At 47.2% G+C, this 6316-nt stretch overlaps 1 pseudogene across 1 annotated transcript; it reads left to right on the top strand.

Moving 5' to 3' along the window:
* The first annotated feature begins 1481 nt into the window (after window positions 1–1481).
* Window positions 1482–4302, top strand: LOC101025025 (annotated as a pseudogene). Its single transcript, XR_002519217.2, has one exon. The product of XR_002519217.2 is annotated as a molybdenum cofactor biosynthesis protein 1 pseudogene (transcript).
* The last annotated feature ends 2014 nt before the right edge of the window (window positions 4303–6316 follow it).

Raw genomic sequence — 6316 nt, 5'->3', positions numbered from 1 at the left:
CACTTAAAATATCCCTAGGAGATTCTAATATGTAACCAGGGTTGAGAACTATTGATATAAGCCAATTAGTCAATCCAGTTTCCTGTAGGTTTTTTCAGGTTCCCTTGCATCTATGTGTGGTCATATGACTTAGTTCTGGCCAGTGAGATTTAAGTGGAAGTTTGCTTTGCTAGAGGGTTTGTGAGAGGAAGTCTAAGAAAGCTTGTACTTTATTGATGAAAGGTGACAGACACAGCTTCTGTTTCTTGCCTATTCTCCTCTTTTTCCTGTTTGTATGAAGCTGTGAATGTTTGGAGTTGTGGCCATCATCTTGTAATCAAATGAAGACAAGCATGAATATAAAAACTAGCCTGTTAAGGATGGCAGAGAGGAAAGACAGAAAAGGCATAAAATAAAAATTTTATTTTAAACTGAGTCCCTGCTGGCAGTTTTTGGCAGCTGAACCAACAATCAGCAGGACTTGTTAAGTGAGTACAAATTTCTTTGTGTTTAAGCTGCTGTAGGCAGTTTTTTGTCATCTGAGTGAAAATCAATCACAATTACTACAGTTACAAATGTAATAAAAGGAAGAAGTAAAAACAGATACTCAACTGGTAGGATGGAAATGGGAAGGAGAGAGAATACTGTAAACAAGCTAAATCTTCATCTCTCATAACAGGAAGTATAAAGGGATAAATAAAAACAGTTGCATATACATATATCCAAAAGAATTGAAAACACAAGTGCACACAAACACTTATATATGAACGCTCACAGCAGCGTTATTCATAACAGCCCAAGGTGGAAACAGTCTAAATGTCCATCAACTGATGAATGGATAAGCAAAACGTAGTCTATACATAAAACGTAGTCTATACATACATTACTTTATGACTAGCCATCATAAAGTAATGGGGCACTGACACACCCTACGACATGGATGAACCCTGAAATCACTACACTAAGTGACAGAAGCCAATCATACAAGGTCACATATTGTGTGATTCCATCTATATGAAACATCCAGAAAAGGTAAATCTATAGAAACATAAAGTAGATGGGCCTGGCGCGGTGGCTCACGCCTGTAATTTCAGCACTTTGGGATACCGAGGCAGGCAGAGGATTTGAGGTCAGGAGTTCGAGACCAGACTGGCCAACATGGGGAACCACCACTTCTACTCAAAATAAAAAACATTAGCCGGGCGTGGTGGTGCATGCCTGTAATCCCAGCTACTCAGGAGGCTGAGGTAGGAGAATCGCTTTTGCTCGGCCAGTGTGCTCCCGAAGCCGGCTGCGGGCCGAGAGCACCTCGCCCCAGTTACAAGAATCAAGACTGTACACAGACATTGCCAACTTGCCCTTGGTTGAGAACCACTGAACCTAGGATAAGACCATGTTCAGAGATGTACACTTAAAATATCCCTAGGAGATTCTAATATGTAACCAGGGTTGAGAACTATTGATATAAGCCAATTAGTCAATCCAGTTTCCTGTAGGTTTTTTCAGGTTCCCTTGCATCTATGTGTGGTCATATGACTTAGTTCTGGCCAGTGAGATTTAAGTGGAAGTTTGCTTTGCTAGAGGGTTTGTGAGAGGAAGTCTAAGAAAGCTTGTACTTTATTGATGAAAGGTGACAGACACAGCTTGTCCTGGATGTCCCGGATGCTGAGGCGGCTCCTGAGGTCCAACACCCGGAGCTGCAGCTCAGGGTTTCCGGTGATGCTGCCCCGCCCCGGCGAGTCCGCGCAAGCTGCCTGAGAGGAGGTGTCCAGGCGGAGGCAGTTCCTGCGGGAGCACAAGGCCCCCTTTTCCGCCTTCCTCACAGACAGCTTCGGCTGGCAGCACAGCTACCTGCGGATCTCCCTCATGGAGAAGAGCAGCCTCATGTGTCAGTACTGCATGCCCGAGGAGGGGTCCCGCTGACCCCCAAGGTCAACCTGCTGACCACAGAGGAGATCCTGACCCTTGCCTGGCTCTTTGTGAAGGAAGGCGTGGAAAAAGTTCCGGCTCATGGGCGGTGAGCCGCTCATTCAGCCGGACATGGTGGACATTGTGGCCCAACTCCAGCGGCTGGAAGGGCTGAGGACCATCGGTGTCACCACCAACGGCATCGACCTGGCCCAGCTGCTGCCCCAGCTTCACAAGGCTGGTCTCAGCGCCATCAACATCAGGCTGGACACACTGGTGCCTGCCAAGTTTGAGTTCATCGTCCGCAGGAAAGGCTTCCACAAGGTCATGGAGGGCATCCACAAGGCCACAGGCTATACAACCCTGTGAAGGTGAACTGCGTGGTGATGCGAGGCCTTAACGAGGATGAACTCCTGGACTTTGTGGCCTTGACCGAGGGCCTCCCCCTGGACGTGCGCTTCATAGAGTACATGCCCTTTGATGGTAACAAGTGGAACTTCAAGAAGATGGTCAGCTATAAGATGATGCTAGAAACTGTCTGGCAGCAATGGCCAGAGCTGAAGAAGCTGCCAGAGGAGGAATCCAGGACAGCCAAGGTCTTTAAAAATCCCTGGATTCTAAGGCCAGATCAGCTTCATCATGTCCATGTCTGAACATTTCTGTGGGACCTGCAACCGCCTGTGAATCACAGCTGATGGGAACCTCAAGGTCTGCCTCTTTTGGAAACTCTGAGGTATCTCTACGGGATCACTGCAAGCTGGGGCCTCCAAGCAGGAGCTGCTGAGAATCATCCGGGCTGCCGTGGGCAGGAAGAAGCGGCAGCATGCAGGCATGTCCAGTATTTCCCAGATGAATAACCGGTGACCCATCAAGTCATTTTTGATGTTCCACGATTCCCCACCAGCTAATCCAAGCATTTCCTCCTGGGATCCCCTCCATGTTCAGGGTCTAAGATCCAGAATGAGTTTCTCTAGCCAGATGGCCACTTTATGGAAAGGATACAGGGTTCCCCAGACCCCTCTTCTAGCCCAGCAGCAGCTAGGGTGTGGCTCCTTTCAGAGACACTACACTTCCCATGCAGACTCAGATGCCAACTCAAAGTGCTTTAGCCCAGGTTCCTGGGCTCCTGCTGCCCCCTCAGGACCCCAGTTAACCTCAGAACAACTAATGCATGTGGACTTGGAAAGACGGGAAGCTATGGTAGATGTGAGCAGGAAGAGCAGGTGGCTGTGGCCTCAGCCATGGTCCTCCTGGGGCCTGTAGCCTTCAAGCTTGTCCAGCAGAACCAGCTCTAGAAAGGAGATGCCCTGGTGGTGGCCCAGCCGGCTGGAGTCCAGGCAGCCAAGCTGACCAGCCAGCTGATCCCTGTGTGCCACCATGTGGTCCTGAGCCACGTTCCAGGTGCAGCTGGAGCTGGACAGCACGTGCCATGCCGTGGAGATCTGGGCATCTTGCCGGACTCGGGGCCCCCACCAGGGTGGAAATGGAGGCCCTGACCTCTGGTGCAGTGGTCGCCCTCACTCTGTATGACATGTGCAAGGCTATCAGCAGGGACATCATGTTGGAGGAGATCAAGCTCATTAGCAAGACCGGCGGCCAGCGGGGGGACTTCCATCTGGCTTAGTTCCTGCCCTTCTCACCCATGGCCCAGCCAGGTCTGGAGATGGGATGCAATTTAAGCTGAGGGAAAAACATCAGTTTCCTTTAATCACAGTCACTGTTTACCTTGAGCACTAAACCTGAAGTCAGCCTGCTCTACTACTAGGCCTGCTGCTAGATGATCTTTAATGACTGATGGGGCTTCCTTTCTATAGGGAGGATACCAGCAGGCCCTTAAGCCTTCCAGGACACTAAGGTCATGGGAGCTGGACTGCAACAAGCAATGCTAGATAACTGAGAAATCATGTTCTTTCTGGACTATTTCAGACAACCAGTCTCAGACAGTCCAGCCCAGAAATTTTCCTTCTCATTTTGGGTTTTCTCTTCTCCTACTTTCCTGAGGAGAGATTAAGGGCTCATTAAGCAGAGGAACCCACTTTGAGGACAGCAAAGCACAAGCTTGCCTGAAGAATGCATCTCCCCAGCAGCTCTGCCTCCCTAAGTCTGTAAAGCCACAGCCCTGCCCTGTCCTGACTTCATCTCTCCCTCTGCCCAAGTCTATGTCCCATCAAAGTTGCAGCCTTTCAGCTTAACAGTTGCCTGGTCCTGTTGGCTCCCTTTCCTCAGGCCCCCTCCTCTGAAACAGGATGTGCACACGTGGGCCACAGCCCTAAGGACTCCTGGTGGACCACATAGCCCACACCTGGCCGTGCTCACGGCTGTTCCACCCACCTCTCTTTATTCTGGAGCATATCAGGGAAAGAAGAGTTGATGACAGATTGCCTTCACCCTCGGCGCACAAATAAAGCTACGATGCCAACTTTGCAAATGCAATAAATAAATAAATAAATAAAGTAAGTAGATGACTAGTTGCCTAGGGTTGGGGGAGGGGCAATGGGGAATGATTGCCTAATGGATATGGGGTTTCCTTTTGGCATGGTGAAAACATCCTAAAATCAGATAGTGGTGATAGTTGCACAACTTTATGAATATACAAAACCCCACTGAATTGCACTCTTTAAAATGATGAATTTAATGGTATGTGAATTATACCTCATTAACTAAAAATTAAAAAAAAAAAAACACCTACAGAAACAGCTCTATAAGCTGAGTATTAGAGGTATGGAAGGATCCACCAAAAGGCAAAGTTGAAAGACACTTCTTCTTAGGAGCAGGAAGAGGGCTTGGGAGGGCAATTGCTTTTCATTATTAGTCCTTCTGGATCCTTTGATATATATATAATTTTAAATGTGTCTGTATTACTTTGGTAAAAATTTTAAAGAAAATTTAAAGGAAAAAAGTGACATAAGAATCTTTCTTTCTTTGTAGCCTTGGATAAGCTAGCAACTGGTGTAAGCAATAAATTTTCTCTCTTATTTCCAGGCAAGCTGCCAAATTAAATCCCTTTCTTTTCCTGCTGATGTCTGCCAACGTGGTGTCAGAGACTGAAAACTAGCTTCTAAGTAAATAGGAAAAAAGAAAAATAAAAAGCACATTCTTAACTAAAATCACACATTTATAATTCTTCAAGCTCATGACTAACACAATGTTTTTCATAACCCTGAAAAAGTGAGAAGCATGTCATAACTCACAAATAACCTCTGAAACCATTTAAGAGCTTTTCAGCAAGAGAAAGGAGAGTGTTAAACAGCAATAACCTGTCACATCAATCCAGATCTAAATTCCAAACCAGTAGGACAAATGTACACAGCCACGTGTACATGAACTCTGCAGATATCAAAATAGAAGTTTATGCTTTCAACTGAGCAATCCATTTTCCTGGAGAGAACACTTTCTTCCTGCAAATGAGTATGAAAGGCCTCAAATCCAAGATTTCTGAGCAACTGCTCCTGAAGAATCCAGTTTCAACTCCTACAAAATGCAACTGCAACTTAGAAACAAAATGCAGACATATTTTCTTTTTTCTTTCTTTCTTTTTTTTTTTTTTGAGACAGAGTCTCGCTCTGTCGCCCAGGCTGCTGGAGTGCAGTGACGTGATCTCGGCTCACTGCAACCTCTACCTCCCAGGTTCAAGTGATTCTTCTGCCTCAGCCTCCCAAGTAGCTGGGGTTACAGGCACCCGCCACCACACCCAGATAATTTCTGTATTTTTAGTAGTGATGGGGTTTCACCATGTTGGTCAGGCTGGTCTCAAACTCCTGACCTCGTGATCCACCCGCCTTGGCCTCCCAAAGTGCTGGGATTACAAGCATGAGCCACCGCACCTGGCCCTTTCTCTATTTTCTTTTCTTTCTCTATTTTCTTTTCTTTCTCTCTTTCTTTCTTTCTCTCCTCTCTGTCTTCTTCTTCCTTTTTTTTTTGACAGGATCTCACTCTGTCACCCAGGCTGGAGTGCGGTGGTGCGACCTCGGCTCACTTTAACCTCTGCCTCCCAGGCTCCAGCGATCCTTCCAGGTAGCTGGGACTACAGGTGTGTGCCACAACACCCGGCTGATTTATTTATTTATATATATGTATATTTTTTGTAGAGGCGGGGATTTTCTCATGTTGCTCAGGATAGCCTCAAACTCCTGAGTTCAAGCAATCCACCCACCCTGACCTCCCCAAGTGTTGGGGTTACAGGCGTGAGCCACTGCACCCGGTCTCGCACACATTTTCATTAGGTGCCCTCTGATGTCAGCAGCTGGTTGAAGGTTTAATGGCGTGGAGCGCGCGCAGAGTGGGGTGGGAACTTGTGTGTCTCACCCCTGCCCCACCCCGCTTGGGTTTCCCTGCAGTTTCCACCAGAGTCATAAGCAGAACCTAAAACAAATGGGTTTAGAAGTAACTTTAGCCTCTTTGGCTACTTCTGGTGCTCACCGAATCCAGA

Source organism: Papio anubis, chromosome 18 (assembly GCF_008728515.1).
Source record: "Papio anubis isolate 15944 chromosome 18, Panubis1.0, whole genome shotgun sequence".
NCBI classification, from domain to species: domain Eukaryota; kingdom Metazoa; phylum Chordata; class Mammalia; order Primates; family Cercopithecidae; genus Papio; species Papio anubis.
Note: the sequence above shows the minus strand (reverse complement) of the source record. Positions and strands in the feature narration are given on the sequence as shown.